The sequence below is a fragment of the Ixodes scapularis genome, unplaced genomic scaffold (genome assembly GCF_016920785.2).
Source record: "Ixodes scapularis isolate PalLabHiFi unplaced genomic scaffold, ASM1692078v2 PGA_scaffold0__279_contigs__length_252992795, whole genome shotgun sequence".
NCBI classification, from domain to species: Eukaryota; Metazoa; Arthropoda; class Arachnida; order Ixodida; family Ixodidae; genus Ixodes; species Ixodes scapularis.
In genome coordinates, this window is record NW_024609835.1 from 153,219,069 (window position 1) to 153,236,531 (window position 17,463).

Genomic DNA, 17,463 nt, shown 5'->3' on the forward strand with positions numbered 1-17,463 from the left:
CATCCAAATAGTTGAGTTTCGCAAGAGCGTTCCTTTCGGAAACCGTGCTGGTTCGGGAAAAAGAAGTTAGTATCTAAAAGGCAACTAGCGAGGTGGGTGTAGATCACATGTTCCAGAAGTTTGCAGGGTATGCTTGTTAGAGAAATTGGACGGTAGTTATTAGCAAGCGAAACGTCTCCAGACTTAAAGACCGGAATAACGTTAGCGTGTTTCCAGTCTTTAGGCAATAATCCTTGATCCAAACTCTGTTCAAACAAAAGCTGGAACAAATCACTGCAATTTGGCAGAGTAAGCTTCTTTAGTTTAGGCTTAATACCACCAGATACTGGACTAGAAGAGTGAGCGAGGTTGAGGATGAGCTGGCTAATCCCGTTAAACTCAACGTTTATTCGATCTAAAAAAAAAAAAAATCTATCTATCTCCACGAATTAGCCAATCCGGTGTGAGCGCCGTTGCTAGGGTTTCTTGAATTGCTCCGACTTCTTTGTTGTGCGGTTTTTTCAATGTTCGCGCACGTGTCCCTCGATTACAGGTGTCACATGACTGTTTTTTTCATGATAAAATAGAAAGCGCGCGAAAAACGAGCGCGAAAAAGAGGGCACATACGACAGAGCAGTGCTTACTCGCAACTGGAAGTTTTATTAGAATTTGAGAAAACACAAATATCATTTTCTTCCCCCGCTGCACATGAGCCATTTTTTGTTTGTGTCAACAATAATATTCTTTGTGCGCTTCGTTTTGTAGGCGCCACTGCTAGGAGAGCCACAAGTCACTGCACCCCACATTTACACTAACTCTGAAGGGACCTGCATTTTTGCTGGCAGCGAAGCTGAAGTTGTTCGACTTTTAACTGGCAGTCTGGAGCGCGCCCTAATTCTGTGTCTTCTCACGTATTACATCAAGAACCTGAAATACCCGTAGGGTGATTTCAGATAAGATCGACCAAAGGATGGCTAGTCGACATTTTCAAATCAACTGATGTTTTTATATGTTATTGTCTAGTGTCTGGTATGAACGAATCCAAACTTAGTTTTGACTAGAAAACATACTTGGGGACAGGAAAAATCGTAAGGCATGATGTGGTGGACAGTTGCATTAACGCGCACTGATGGAGGGGGCCCGTTTGAGAGTGAATAACTAAAGCTATAACATTAGGAGAACTCTAATACGTTTTAGGCGCAAACTATGGGTATAGCTTGCTTGTAATATAAAGTAATCATATTTATTTAAAATTTATTTATTTTTCTAAAAATTGACAAACATGCCTGCTCGAACGACAAATGGCAAACTTTGGAGGTCTGCATCTCATGAAATAATTTAATCATTATGATATAATTTGCAGATATTATTCTACTAATATATAGCTAATATTTAAAAAATAACTAAGGTATCTGTGTGATACAATAGTTAGGATATATTTAGTCAAACATGGAAAAAAAATCAAACAAAGAAAAATTCCGATGCGAATAAAAAAAAAAACACCACCCTCGACTTTTTTTTAAATTTAGGTAACCTGTTATACTCTATTTCGGCATTCATTTCCATTAAAAACATGTTGCATTATTTTATTGAGAAAGAAGATACAACTCCCCAAAGTAAGGTCCTTTTTCAAAACCTACACTTAGCAGTGTTTTATACAAGAACTGACTCTGAGTTCCAGTTTCATGAAACCAACACACATCTTTTATATATTTTTATTCAGATGAGGCCAATGATAACTAAAGAAATCGTTCACACAGTTAAATTAAGGAGAAACTACTGTGTACAAAGAGGTATCATATTACGGACTAGTGATCCGAGAAAAGATCATGCAGCCATCGGCCACTAGGAACCTTGTTTACTTTATTCTCCTGCGACACTATATGCTATTCCCTCTTCCGCTCTACCTTCATCTCTCTCTCTCTCTCTCTCATATATATCCCTGATATATATCCAGAACAAAAACATGTTCAAGCATTCCCTTTCTGCGTGGTAGTGTTCTTTGGCTAGCAAAAATCATTTCCTCGCTAAGCTCACGATTATGGCAAAATAGTTGCCGGAAACCGCAGACGACACTCGTCGCTAGTTCTGGCAAAAGGGCCGATACAATCTTTTTTTCGCATTTCCCCGCTCGCTGTCAAGGACAAGGGGGTTCGCTTCAACCAGCAAAACATGGCCGCCGACGCCTGTTTACTGAGCAGTCATGCCTGTCGCCATCTCACTCGCTGGCGTCACGGGCGATAATATCAGGCACAAAGGGGCACACCAACCGGCAGCATTATCCCCAAATACTCGAGCCTCGCGTAAATACATAGAGTGTAAACGCTGTCGCCATGTTATCGTAGTAAGACCGCCCCCCCCCCCCCCCCCTCCCCAAACGGGGGACTGCAGTACGCGACGGCGTGCTAACACAACGGGGACGATATCGACATCGCGGGCTCCGAATTTTCCCATAGTTCTACTCCACGGGCATTTCTCGAAACGCTTGATATTGTGTACGCCCGCCTGGAAGGATTTCAGGCGCGTAGTTAAGATAAGGCGGTTCTCCGCGGCAAAAGAAAGCAATTTCACAAAAGCTTAAAAGCGGCGGCAACGCGTGTGCGGTGAACGCTTGTATCAACGTAACCCCACCGCCAACCCCTCGCGAACCGGTCGCCGACATGGCTCAGGCTGTGTCATGAACCACGTGGTAGAAGCTCGGGTGCTTTCATATCAGCGCGTGGAGGGACGACAGTGCGATTCCGGAAAGTCTTTTTCGAAGGCCGCTGACCACAATTTTTTGTCTGAAGACTTTCCCTCTTTCTTCCTTTGACGTGGATCAAGCTTTGCCGACAGCCTCAGTTGTGACCTCTCTTTTCAAATGTACGTTTGCAGTGAGTGAGCTCCTCAGCCTCGGACTTGTCACTTGTGCACCCAGTAGTTCTTTCACTTGGCAATTATATGCCATCAGTTGGGGTTTAATTTCTATTATTTATGTATACATTATGAAGACGTCCTGGAGCTCCGAACGAGTGTTTTGTGCAGATTACTTTTGCAAACACAAAAAGACTATACCAAAGCAGCGGAATTTTCGAAGTGTTGGCGAGTTGGACCTAAACTCGTTGAAGCAAATTCTTCCGCCTGACTGTTCCACCAAAGTGAGTGCGACGGACTACCTGTGCTACCATTGCTTCATGCACATCACTAAGGAGATCTCGATGCGAAGCTCAGAGCAGTGCCCTGACATATTTGTGCCAGCTGAAGAAGCAATTGAAGATCTAAATCGCAGCATACTACCTACAGATGTGTCGCCGCTGAGACAACCAAGCGTCGTAAGAAGTCGGGACAGGCCTGCCTATGTCAAGAGAAAGCAGACAGAACTGGAGCAGGTTGCTGTCAAGAATATACGCTCAAGGCTACGTATTGCCTACGACAGGGACGCACCATCGGGGTCGTCCGAACCAACATGTTCCACACGCACTGAGTGGGTGGACAATTTTCGGCAGGCCTTTGAAACCGCCACCTCTCTCCGGGAACGTTGTCAACTGCTTACACTCCTGCCGTCAACACTGACGAAGAATGAGGTTCAAACGATGATTCCACAGGCCTCAATGTACCTCATCAGTAAATCCCGAAAACTCAAGGAAAAGCATGGCGTGTGGTTTGAGCCGGATCCTTAGACGAGGTGCAAGGTGAGCCCTGAGAACCTGTCTGCTGCCCTAGAGTACTTCACGAAAGACGAGCTACAATGTTCGCGCCAAAGTCCCAACCAGAAGGACGTCATCTCTGTCATGCTTAGCGGAGAGAAAACGTTCGTGCCAAAGCGCTTCATGACACGCTCAATACGAGAGGCCTTCCGTATACACTCTAAAACCGGTCTCTCATAAAAAACGCTGTACCTCTGATTTTAGAGGGGACAACAATGCTTTCAGGGGGACAGCTCTTTTTAAGAGGGAAATTGCAAAATAAAATAGCAAGATTTAGAGGGACACCAACATATTAAGAGAGACCAAGGAAACCGTTTCGTTAGTCCCTCTGAACAGGAAAGACCGACAGAAAGATTCACGCGTGTCCCTTCATATTAAGAGGGGACTGGTCCCTCTTAACTGAACCAATGTAGTTCGGTCAGGAGGAGGGGGGCAGGCGCACTAATCCACGGCAAAGAGTTCGGACGGTGCTAAGGCTTCGCGCCAATTCACGGAGAGAGCTGGAAACGGTCGTCGCCGGAGAGTCGCAAGCGTCATGCTGCTCGTTTGACTTCCTTCGGGTGAGTAATCCTGACATATTGACGCTTTTGTTTTGGGTGCATTGCGGGTGGGAATAACGAGTCATCAATATTTTCACGCTGGCTGTGAGATGCACGAGCTTTGCATGTAGAGTGAGAGTGTTCAGCTGTAGTCCGCCGACGCCGTCGCTTCCTGGATCTGCTCGCTCAGCTACGACAAAGCGTCAATAATCGTTTGCCCTGCCGTGAGCCGCAGGGCTGTCTTTCGCACAAAACACTTTTAGCGGGTTAGGGTGTCCCAATGTGTACGCGTCTGTCTTAGGCTGGTGATATCAGACCATTTTCTGTCCGACGCTTTTGTCTACTTTTTAATTTCGAACGCGCGTTCGTTCTTCTCCCAGCTCGAGCTGCTAGCTTTGGCAGTGCTACGCCGGCATTTTATTACCGGCAATTTCTTTGTATTTTATCCGTGAGCGTACACTGTCGGCATCGAGTACTACAAAGGATGGCATCACCCTCCCTAAGGCAAAGCCAACATAAAGGCACCCTAGCTGGGGCAGTCAGTGTTTGTAAGCTTGGCTCGCCGATTTCTTTCTCGGTGTGCACTAAATGCTTGAGGTTGACCGCCCGAGTGCGTTGATTGACAGAAACATTGTTGGCAATTTTGCGTTTGTTTGCCTTCACAATTCATTACAGCAATTTACACTGCAACGTTATGTTGTAGACATCGTTACGTTGCAGTGATTATGAACATTTTTTTCTCAAGTGGGCGGCGAGCAAAAACCCATAATGTGTGTGTATGTATGTGAAAAGGGCAGGGGGATTGGACAAGCACAAAACAAAAAAAAAGAAAAAGTTTTTTTTTTTTTTTTCCTTTGCGTGTTCGCGTTGCGTCGGCGTCTGCGGAAAGTGGGAAGGTTGTAGTGGTGGCCAGGGAGTACATTTTTTTTTTCTTGTATTTCTTTGGCGTACTCTTTTGTTCGTTATATTTTGACGGTCGTGCCGGCAAAGCTACCGACTTTTTTTTTTTTTTTTTTTTTGGCGCCGACCATGTTTTTGTTTTTTTGGAGATTTTATTTATGATGTTTATTATGCTCTTTGTTTTCTGTAGCTGGCTGAATATCTTTTTTTTCTGTGGTACATCCGCGAAAAATATATAAACAGAAGTTTTCTTTTTTTTTTTTCTTTTTTTTTTCTTTCTTATGCGCTTTAGGGCTAGGTTGACTATGGGCGTTAAATGGCTGACCGTTAACAATCTTGTTTTCAGAGTGAGGCAATGGCAACAAACGTTGGCATGAAGGGAATCAGGCGGGGGTTCCGCTCGGATTGCTCGTGTAAAGAGCTCTACCGGGACCCTCTGCACGGTGGAACGCACCACACTGAGTGGTGAGCCTACCGCGGCCACCCGCACACGGTTCACAACGAACTCGGTAATTATTAACTTTTTGTATTCTGGTATGTAGGTATGCTCTATTTACGTTCTGTTGGCATATGCACTGCTTCTGAAAAAAAAAAAAAAAAAAAAAAAAAAATGAATGGCTTGCGTTGAAATGTCTACAGAACTGTAATTTTTTATTTGATTACGTTGCTTTCTAAAACATGTCCTAGATCTCTTTTGCAGCTTCGAGCCGCAAATGCAATCCATGCTTTCCAAAGCACATGGGGCTTCTAAAGTTCATCTACTACTAAATGCGTTTTCGTTTTGTCTTGGTCATACAGAAACAATTGATTCTCGTAAATTAATTAAAACAGCAGTCTATTCTCGTACCAAAAATTAATAGTAGCAGAAGTTACGTCATAAGCTAATGTCACTCGCTATTTCATCGTATACATATTGGGTTCCGAATCTTTGAACTGTTTGCAATTTATTTTCGCATTTGTTTCCTAGCGCCTGCTTGATAACAGGTGAAAGCGCTTCATTACCTTCATTTTAATTCCCACTCTCTGTATCTAAAGGAAAACAATATGGTCTTTCATTCAGCTAAAGGTGGATGCACAGCTTCGGTTCCATAACACGATCGTCACCATGCTGGGAAACCTGGAGGAGGTAAAAGGGGCCGTCTGCGGAGACAACCCAACAACATTCTTGAACATTAAGACCATCCTCCGGTCTCGATTGGCCAGAAGTTCTCTCATCACCTATATCTATATGGTATGTGAAAAAGCGAATGCAAAAATAGAAATGTAAGTTTGACGCTGACGCAATTTTTTTTAAACAATTGCTTCTTGCAGGTCGATTTTACCCCTGACGAAAAAGTTCCAGGACCCAAGACTTTCTTTGGTTCGGAGAAAGGGATTGTTTCTGGGAACTGGTCAGTGAAACTCACCGCTAGCACGACTATGGAGGGGGCACTAGTCATGTGCTTATGGGTGTATCACATAACGGGACTCTCCTGCCCTGTGGCATGTGGACAAACCCTTGGACTCCTCTAGGGTCTGCTTGTTGAAAATAAAGGGTTTCGATTCAGTTTATGTCGGAGAAGCTCAGAAAATTGCTTATGGCTGTTCAGAAACAACAGAAATTCTGAGCTTCTGCTGATGGCAAGAGATGCCGAATAATTCGTTTTTAATGCTATGAAGTAGGTAACTATGCACTAAAAAAAAACACAGGCATCTACTTTCCCGAGCAGCACTTGGAAAGTCAATCACCGTAACTCACGGAAGCAGCTCAGCGAATCACGATGCCGAAACATAAGATTAGACCAAAAAAGCCAGTCCGAGTTGTGACATTAACCAATGCAAAACATCACGCTTGCTGTGCTTAGTGTCACAACTCATTTTTTCTTTTTTTGGTATAATCATATGTTTCGGCATCTACATTCGCTGAGCTGCCTCCGAGAGTTATTGTGATTGTCTTTCCAAGTGTTGTGCGGAAAAGTAGACGCACGGTCTTTTTTTAGAATCTACTTATCTTTTTGTGTTATCCGCTAAAAAAAAGTTGTTTTTTTTTTCCCGCACGATTGTATTGTTATTGTTTATGATATTCAAAATGATATTCACTTTGCAGCACGATATTTTTTGTGTGATAGTTTCCAAGAAACGCCGATTTCTGGCGTCGTTCTAAGTCTTTTTTATTCGTAAAAGCTACGAGAACATCGTTATAAAATTACTATTTTGATAAAGACATATCAAAATATTTTCTTGTGTCATGGCAAATAAAACACGTTTTACCCTTAAAGATTGTTACTGTTTTATTTAACACATTGATTCCGTTTATCAAACATAATATACAGATCAAATTTCAATTCTGCTACGCAGCACAGAATAACTTTGGTTAAACAATATCAGCGAAAGTGCGAGAAGTGCAGTGCAGCATGTCACCTGACAGTCAAAACACGAAGGAGCAGAAATTGTACGATACAATAACAGAGGTAACTTAAAGCCGGGGTCACGCTGCTTATACATTATACAAAATACATTCTGCAGACATGTTCCAATACGAGTCACCGCGACATCCGTGCTTTGTATGTTACGTGACAAAGTAACCTCTTGATTTGGTTGCCTCGTGGCGTACGAAGCACGGATGTCGAGGCGACTCGTTTCGGAACATGTCTGCAGAATGTATTTTGTACGGTGTACAAGCACCGTGACCCCGGCTTAAGGGGGACTATACGCTTGCATTTTAAGCGGGCCACCGTCCCTCCAAATTTAAGGGGGAAAATATCTCAAAAATGTCCCTCTTACTAAGTGGGACTGACCTCGAATTTAAGGGAGACGCCTTATCGCTTACTTTAAGAGGGGTGGTGTCTCACTTAATTAAGAGGGAGCATCCCCATGTAATATTAAGAGGTCTGTCGCCCCCCTTAAAGTTAAGTGGGAAAAAATCGAAGAAATGTCCCTCTTACTAAGTGGGACCGGGCTTAGAGTGTATACAAAGACAAGCATCCCGATTCCGGCGTTGGGCTAACGAAATTTTATTCGTTGCGCCCTAGATGGGTCCAATGTATTCCACACCAGGAAGTGTGCGTTTGTGTGCGCTGCGCCAATTATTATCTTTGTATTGCCGCTCTAGAGAACGTTACAGGCTCAACATTCAACACTGGTGAAATGAACTCGGCATTTCTGTGCGACCCAGCAACAGAACTATGCCTTCAAGGAGACTGTGATCACTGCCCAAAAGGCCAGTTTCTTACACTCCAGGAACTTGATATCCCGGAGGATGAAGAGATTGTGCTTGCAACATGGGAGTCCGGCGACCTTGTTAAAAAAACTTTGGAACCTGAGACTTTCCTAAAAGTCATCCAAGTGACGGTTGGAAGTTGGGTACTTCACAACCATATCCGGCAAACGCAAGGTAAAGCGATCTACGATGAAAAACAGTGCATGCAACGCGGGAGCATTGTCTTTCATTTTGACTTTGCTGAAAACTGGACCATCGTGCTTCCTGACGAAGTGCAAGCATATCACTGGAAAAAAAAAAACAAGTTTCGATATTTACATGGGTAGTGACGACAAGAAAATCTACAAACAGCTTTGCCATCATCAGTGAGGACCTGTGTCACGACGCCGCTCACGCTTGCTTGGCTCTAGAAAAAGTGAAGGAGTGGGTTGAAGACAACGTTGCGGTATACTCGTACGTGAAGTACGTAAGTGACGGCGCCGCAAGTCATTTCAAGAATCGCTACCAGCTTCACCAATTTGCAAAGGACGATTGCCCACAAGCCCAGTGGTTATTTTCTGCATCTGGACATGGGAAAAATGCATGTGACGGAGTTGGCGGACTCGTGAAGCACCAGGCCACGCTGAACAACCTGAGAGAACGTTCAGTAAGCGCAATTCAGACGGCCAGGACAATGGTGAGCGTTCTATCAAAGAAACTGAAAGGCGTGCATCTTGTATATCTGGACGAAAATGAGGTTGTTCGGTATCGTGAACAAAAAAAAAAAGAAGAGTGGCTGACGGTGCGCGCCTTCCCTGGCATTCAGTCTTGGCACGCGTGGCGGCTCAGCAAGTCATCAACAGAAGGGACCTGTGACGTATATGTAGCACGGACAGTCGGATCTGCTTGGAAGCAACTTTATTAAATGGGTACAGCGAGGAAAACCTTAGCGTAAAGTGCCGAATTTGATTTCCCAAGGACTGCTCATTTTGAATGCAGGAACATCTTATTTATCACATTTTTCTTCACGGGGTATTTAACCTACTGTTTGTGTTGGTGGTTACTAATAATTTTTATCTGATCACTATAAAAAAAATCCCAAAATGTTATCCTCGGGCAGGATAAAATATATCGGCTTGCCACGATTCATTCATACACCGAGAGCATCGAAGCTGCTCCAGTTAGGCACTATGGCATCCGTCACCTGAAATTGTTTGTAATCGTAAATACACAGCCAACCTAAATATCTTACTATTATATCTTTGTTTTTGTGTGTGGAAGTAAAGTTATTTATTTTACTCTAGATGTAAAATATACCGGAAGGTACAACTTCACACTGCATCATCTTTTCTCAAATCATTAGTCTCTAATATGATACCACTTTGTACGCTTATGTAAAATGCTGTATATAGTTTCTCCTCCCATTTACTGTGTGACCGATCGCTCTTTTTATCAATGACCTCATCTGAATAAATGTATATAAAAGATTTGTGCAAGTTTCATGAAACTGGAACTCAGAGTCACTTCTTGTATAGGACACTGCTAAGTGTAGGCTTTGAAAAAGGACCCTACTTTGGGGAGTTGTTTCTTCTTTCACAGTGCAATGATGCAACATGTTTTTAATAGAAATGAATGCCGAAATAGAGTATAACAGGGTACCCAAATTTAAAAAAAATCGAAGGTGGTGTTTTTTTTTTATTCGCATTGGAATTTTTCTTTGTTTGATTTTTTTCCCATGTTTGCCTAAATATATTGTACTATTGTGTCACTCAGATACCTTATTTATTTTTTCAATAATAGCCATATATTAGTAAAATAATGTCTGCAAGTTATGTAATAATGATTAAATTATTTCATGAGATACAGATTTCCAAAGTTTGCCATTTGTCGTTCGAGCAGGCATGTTTGGCAATTTTTAGAAAACTAAATACATTTTTAATAAATATTATTACTTTATATTACAAGCAAGTTGTATTCATAGTTTGTTTGTAAAAAAGTTTTAAAATTCTCCTAATTTTATTGTTTTAATTATTCACTTTCAAACTTGCCCCCTCCATCAGTGCGCGTTATTGCAACTGTCCACATCTCCCTGCCTTACGATTTTTCTTGTCTCCAAATTTTTTTTCTGGTCAAAACTAAGTGTGGATTCGTTTATACCAGACACTAGACAATGTCATATAAAAACATCAGTTGATTTAAAAATGTCGACCAGCCACCCTTTGGTCGATCTTATCTGAAATCACCCCGTATGCGTTTTCGCAAATGCTCTTGCTCGTCCAAAAGCTGAATGTGCCGGGCGATCCTGTGCTCAAAAGGGTCATGGGAAGGCGTTTGAAGTGCCTATTGGCACTGTTGAAAAAGAACGTTTCCGGAGGAAAGGAGGGCTGAATTATCGATATAGTTGGTTTCCCTCCATAATTAATCGCCAATTATCATACGCGATTGTTTTTATGATGCAGTAGTTTTGCTTTTTTTTTTTGCTGTTTATGGTAAGGATTTAAATTTTGTTTGTTCCTATTGCTAGTAAGGGCTTTATTATCTGTCCTAAGCTGGTTTTACCAATAAATATTTTCAGCATTCATCTTTTTTTGCAATATGATTCATAATTTTGGCGGAAAGGCCCAGGAAGCTGTTAAGTACAACTTTGATAGGTAACGATTGTTGCAGGTGCCATCATATTTTGAATACCTCTTCCATTAAAAATTTTCACTAATAAATTTAGAGAAAAAATATTACATTTTATATGACGCTTCAAACTGGTGAAAGCTTGACGACACACTTTGAGAAATTTTTAGTTTTTTACAAAGTTGACTCATATTTTAGAGGCTGTGCTGTTATAAATATATTTTAGCGGATGGGGTCTTAAGCATGCTTGAAACAACAGAATTAAATTCGAGGGAGCTTTGTCAAGATAGCATATTGCTCAAAAGCACTGTGTCATCAAAGTTTCAGCATATCTTTATTTCTGTGTTGTGGAATAAATATTTTCGTCACCTTTCAGTTTGTTGCACCGTTTGAAGGTTTCAACTAATGGCAAACATTAAAAACATACACTGTTACCTCTAAAACATCTGAAGCATGTATACCTATATTAAAGGTTACAGTTCTATAGGTTGCAATGTACTATCGGAAACAATATGAGCGTGAACGGGCCTCCACGTCTCACCGCTAGCTGTTGCGCCGCCCTCGTGGCGCCTTTGTGAAGTGTTGAGCATGCGTGCAAGGACCCCGCCGCTGTTCTCACTTTAAAGGGGCCCTGCAAGCACTTTTTTACTGGTTTTTAATTTGCACCAAACCTGAGCGCACTGACCGTAGTAACGTAATGTAACTTTTCTTTTCTCGAATTTCGCTTTATTTTAAAAGTTATAGGCAAATTAAAATTACAAAAACAAGCAAAAAATAACCTCCCTCATGACGTCCTTGGTTGCTTGAGTGGCCGTGAACTAGAGGAGGGATAGTCAGCTCAGCGAGCGCTCACGGCTGCCGCACTGCGTGTCGACGGCGCGAGAGGGCGCCACTAATGCGTGTTCTGCAGAGTTCTGGATAGGCTGTATACAGCGGACAGCCACAGCGGCTCTCATTGCATTTGCTGCGCGATTAAACACTAATTCGGCATGACACTTCATTGGCCACAACTGACAGCAAACACGGGGTAAAGATCAGTTCAGAATGGGAGCCACTTCACGTTGCCGTACCGCGAAATGGCCAAAACGCAAGACAAAGCTACTCGCAGAAGGCCTTCGGAACGCTCGGAGCCGGTCGGATCCTCCAGTCCGTAAACGACCGCAGCGCAGCCGCGTATATCCGGGATCTTTCCGTGTCGGCGCCTGATCCCACTACTCTTTTCTGGTATGCGCCGCCTTTTCCATCGCTTGGTGGCAGGTATGTCGACGGGTCATTTCTTGCTTCCGTACTTTATAAACTGCATTTGTTTCTTTCCTGATCTAAAATACTGAACAAAAACTACTTTTATAAATAATTGAAACGGTTCGCGCCACTTATGTTTTGTATTCCGACTAAAAAGAAGCTCCTAGCGGCTCTGACCAGTAGTAAGCCCAGGACCAAAGACGTCACATTTCGCGCGCTTTCGGTACCGCGGGTCGCTTTCGTCGGCGGAGGAGGTTTCCGCGTCGTCCGGTTAAAATATGACGCACTGATATTTAGTTACTCTCTCCGTGCCCGCTGGCTTGCCCGAACCCCAAGAGACGTGGAAACCGCAAAAAAGGTAGACGCTTAAATATGATTGCAGGGCCCCTTTAACGGTTAGCCCCCGTTTGTCGTCTGCTGCGAGACTCGTGCAAGCGCTGGCGGCCGCTCGCGCTATCGTCTGTTGCGCAGCTCGTGCGTGCTCTGGCGGCCGCTGACACTATCGTCTGCTGCACTGCTCGTGTGCACGCTGGCTGCTGTTCGTGTGGTCGACTGCTGCGCGTTTATGCGCGACTCGTGCTGCGCGCCTCGTGTGTGCGCTGGTGGTGCTCACGCTGTCGTCTGCTATGTGAGCCCTGTAAGTACTGACACTATGGCTGGCGGCCGCTCGCACATACAAGTCTGCTGCTCGACCTGTATGTGTGCTGGCGGACACCCGCGCTTCCTACGCGAATCGCGTTTACCCTGGCCAGCGTTAACGGTGTCGATGTTCACGAATACTTTCAGTAAAACAAAGGCGCTTTTATTTTTTGTGCAGGCGATTCTAACACGTGAATACATCCCATATGCTGTCTAACATGGGTTCGATAAGCTCACTACGAGAGGACTTAAACGGTGTCGTTTCTGGACACAACCAAAACTGGTTAAAAAAAAAAATTGTCGACGACTTGCACTGTGCCTTTTCTTCTACGCTACGAATGAATGAAATTGATCATTGTCTCAAGCCAGAACAATTAACTTTTCGCATTTTGTTAGGACCAAAAAGTTAACGGCGTCGACTGTGTTTCAAAAAAAAAAAAAAAAGAAAGCGCATTTGAATACGCTGCATGAGCGCTGCTAGCGCGAAAATTATTTGAGCAGTGCAAGACAGCGCGATCGGCCGCCTGCGTAGTCGCCAGCGCACGCACGAGTCGAGCAGCAGACGACAGCGCGGGCGGCCGCCAGTGCTCGCACAAATCACGTTCCAGACGACAGACGGGGGCTAGCAGCCGAGGCGAGAACAGCGGCGGGGCCCTTACACGCATGCGCAAAACTTCACTAAGGAACCACGAGGGCGGCGCAACAGGTAGCGGCGACACGCGGAGGCCCGTTCACGCTCATATTGTTTCCGATAGTACCTTATAAAATAAAGGTATACTAAAATTTGAAAACGTCCACCTATAGTAAGTGTTACCGAGCTTAGAGCGTAATAGTCAAGCCTTGCTGAGGCGTGTCCAGGGTTGCCAGACCGGCACCCCATCAAGCGATTTTTTGCCTGCGGTTACGCTGCTTGTAACGGGTCTCGGACTGGTGTTTTTAGCCTTCTATCACGCCCATACATCAAAGGTGGTCCCGAAGTGGCAACAAATGACGTCAAAGATGCCGGCGTATCATGTTGTCGGTTTTGGGGCTAGAGGTCACAGTAAAACGCATCAACGAACGCGACTGTCGTTGTCATCGCGGGGACCCGGTTCCTGGCTGCTGAAGCTTCCATGGATTACTAGGCTACGTTGTTGGGCTAGTTTGTTCAGCTTAGTTAAACATATAAAATAGCGCAAAAAAAAGGTCAAGAAGTAACATGAATGAGCCGTCCTGTTACTTCTTGTCCTTGTATTTTTTGCGCTATTTTATATGTTTAAGTTCTATGGATTGTCAGGCTGGAGAGTAGCCTGTAACAGAACAGACTTCTACTGCACATCCTCCACCGCTGCTTTGAGACTGCCAGGATCGCGGCCGGCGTCAACGTGACATTTGTATGACGTCATCAGGCGGAAATCTAGGGACCGCGTTCTAGAACACGACAAACACACCAGTCGTGGACCCGTTCCATGCACCACACCACGGTGACCATATTCGCCATGTTTTTATAGCGTGACTGCGTGCAAACGTGCATATACTGGGTGTATTAAAGAGTGGCCAGGCTCTTTAAATCAACCGCAAAATTCGGTTTCTTAACCTATCGCGTTACGACTTTGTGCAGCGTTGCCCACAGATGGTGCATATTTTTTGTAAAATCGGCAAAGAGCGAACTTACCTAAGGAAAAAGTAAAGAAAGAAAAACGCTTAGCTCCTATGGAAATGCGGCGAAGCCAAAGGTCTTCAAACAATGCGGCGCCGTTTCGGACGGAAGACAAGAGATGGCGCAAGCGGTCGGGATGCCAGCTGCACCAACGAACGAGTATACGGCGTAGAAAGCCGGCGTCTTGAGCAGACTATCTTTGGACTCAAAAGTGGAGCGCGTTCCGCAGGCGACAGTCGCAGAAACAAAAGCAGGCGCGGTAACAACAAGGAACTGCAAAGCAGGCGACATCGGTACCCCCCAAAAAAGTCAAAATATCCCGACAAACCATTTTTCTAATCGATTATGTGTCCACTCAATATGTTTTATCAGTAAGAAATAATGCATTGGCAACTGATATCAGAAAAGCTCTTGCCGCTTTTGAGTCGAAAAGATCATCTGCTAAAGACGCCGGCTCTCGGCCCCGTATGCTCGTTCGTTGGCGGCAGTTGGCATCGCGACCGCTTGCGCCATCTCTTGTCTCCCGTGCGAAACAGCGCCGCATTGTTTGAAGACCTTTGTTTTCGCCGCATTTTCATAGGACCTAAGCCTTTTTCTTTCTTTACTTTTTCCTCAAATGAGTTCGCTCTTTGCAAATTTCACAAAAAAAAAAAAAATTCACCATCTGTTGGCAACGTTTTACAAAGTCGTAGCGCGATAGGTTAAGAAACCGAATTTTGCGGTCGATTTAAAGAGCCAGGCCACTCCTTGATAAGCCCAGTACTGCTGTGGTTAGCTTTTCGTGGTCTTATGGGATCGAAGGTAGACGCAAGACATTAGGTTTCAACGAAATGTGTCTTTAATTTCGCGAGCGCTTTTGTAGATATTGGGCCTGTGCTTGCACTACCGTGCGGTGCACGTCCATGGATTATCACTGCAATTTCTAGAGGGTTCCTAGCTGACAGCGAAGCGAAAATTGCAGTCTGTATCAAAAAGGGTGGCAGAGAAAGCGTGCTATTCCTAGATTGTAGCAAATGCTGTATTATTCAAATACACAACTGACCCGGTGAAGAATAAAATAAAGCTTATATCTGGATGCGACGGCGCCGACATTTTCGTGGAAAATTACTCAGCTACATAGGCGTCTGCTACATTTTTGTTTTACTTACCGTCATATAATTGTCCCTTTCGACTGTAGTAGGTAATTGAAAATATGCAGATGAATGAACCGAGCTTGATAAAAAAAAGTCTACGAAGCCGCCGAAAGGCATATACTTTGGCGGAGCCGGGATTTGAACTTTTGGTCTCCCAATGTCTGTCGGGTATGCTAACCACTACTAACCACTCACGAGTCCGTCTGGTACTATGTAGAGGCACCCATATTGAAACCAACGTACCATTCCAGGTGGGATAATGCACGCCGATAATAATACTTTTAAACGTTTTTAGATTGTTTGCAATCTTCGTTCAATCAGTCTAATGGTGTACAAAATGTCTAATGTTCTTATAAATGTGCTTGGGAATTTAGTACTTTCGAAATTGTAAAGTATTGAAAGATAACACTTCGAAAATTAATATTTTCAGTTCTAATTTATAGCGAGGAAGGGTTCTTTTTATCGGCAGGGACGAGGTTGAGAGGTGCATCTCCGACCAAAAGTAAAAACAGAACAGGAAGGGCCATAATATATCAATCACATCCTGGCCCCGTCAAATATTGTTTCCTCCTGCGGATTCGTAGACATTGTTTGGTTTCCTTTTTGAAGACCACGTACGATTATGAAAAGTGCCCGTGCTAGACTGCAGTATATGTATATTCATGAGTCAGAAAATAAATTTGCGCTAGAAATTGATATAAAAAAACGTCATCATGAAGTGAATTCTTTGGGTAATTATAAAGATACCGTAGATCACATATGGTGACTGTCTGCAGTATCTTATTTCTTTCTCTGATTAACAGTTTCATATGTCCAACTGCCAATCGTCTACACTGCGACGGTTGGAAACTAGTGCAGAAAAACAAACGAAACGAAGTAAATCTATGGACACTTGTGAAATTTGTCATACAGTGCGGTGTGCAAAAGAAACCACCTGCACTTGAGAGTTTTTTTTTTGATTGGCAAAGAAAGGCAATGAAGCACAGCTGTGAAATCATGTTATTTTAGAGATAGCTAGAAACATATTGCAGTATATTGAAGGTAGAGAAGAGCAAGGCTTCGAATATTTACGTAAGGTACGTAAAACACTTTTGCAAATCTAACTTTTTAACATATTCTGAGAACATTAAGTACTACTGTTTTTGCAGGAGTAAAATACTATTTTGCACTTTTGTAGCCTTTTCTCCTGATGAAGGCTTGGCCGTGATTATAAGCATTTAAAGATTGCCACATCAAATTAACATTAATTTTGACATACGTCTTCAGGTTTACCTTAAAGACAACCCGTCCACCTATATCGCGATCAAAATAAAGTTTAGATATTGCAAATAAGAAATAAAAAGTTTGCGCGAACACTCAACTGTCGGTTTTTTCTAACAGTTAAAATTTTATCACGATACATACTTGTGTAACGAAATGTGCCGACGCGGGCTTTCAGCTTTGATGGTAGAATTCGCGATTAGACGCTAAACTGTAAAAGTAAAGAGCGAAACAGCTGATTGTAGTGTTCGCACTGTCTCTTGCTGCGTACTAATGTCATACACGTGGAGCTATTTTATGTTGTGAATTTTTTGTTCTCAAGACATTATTAATTTTAACTAAGTTGGTCGGATCCAAGGGGTGTTTTACCAAAGCCCCTAACAAACTATTCATTGAGTAAGTATAGCATACTGTGCCATTAATAATAATGTAAGTTAACGCAGCTTTTATCTTTTTGTTTGGCAAAGAATGAACGAGTGACAAACATTTTTCCACTAGTAATTTTAGCTCTTCTAGTGGCCATGAATGATAATATAACTTATTCTTCGAAAATTATATATCTTTGGTCTCGAAGCATAAATTTTAGGTGATGCAAGGAACGACCATTCATAATTTTAAGACATGAAAGTATAATGTTACAGGG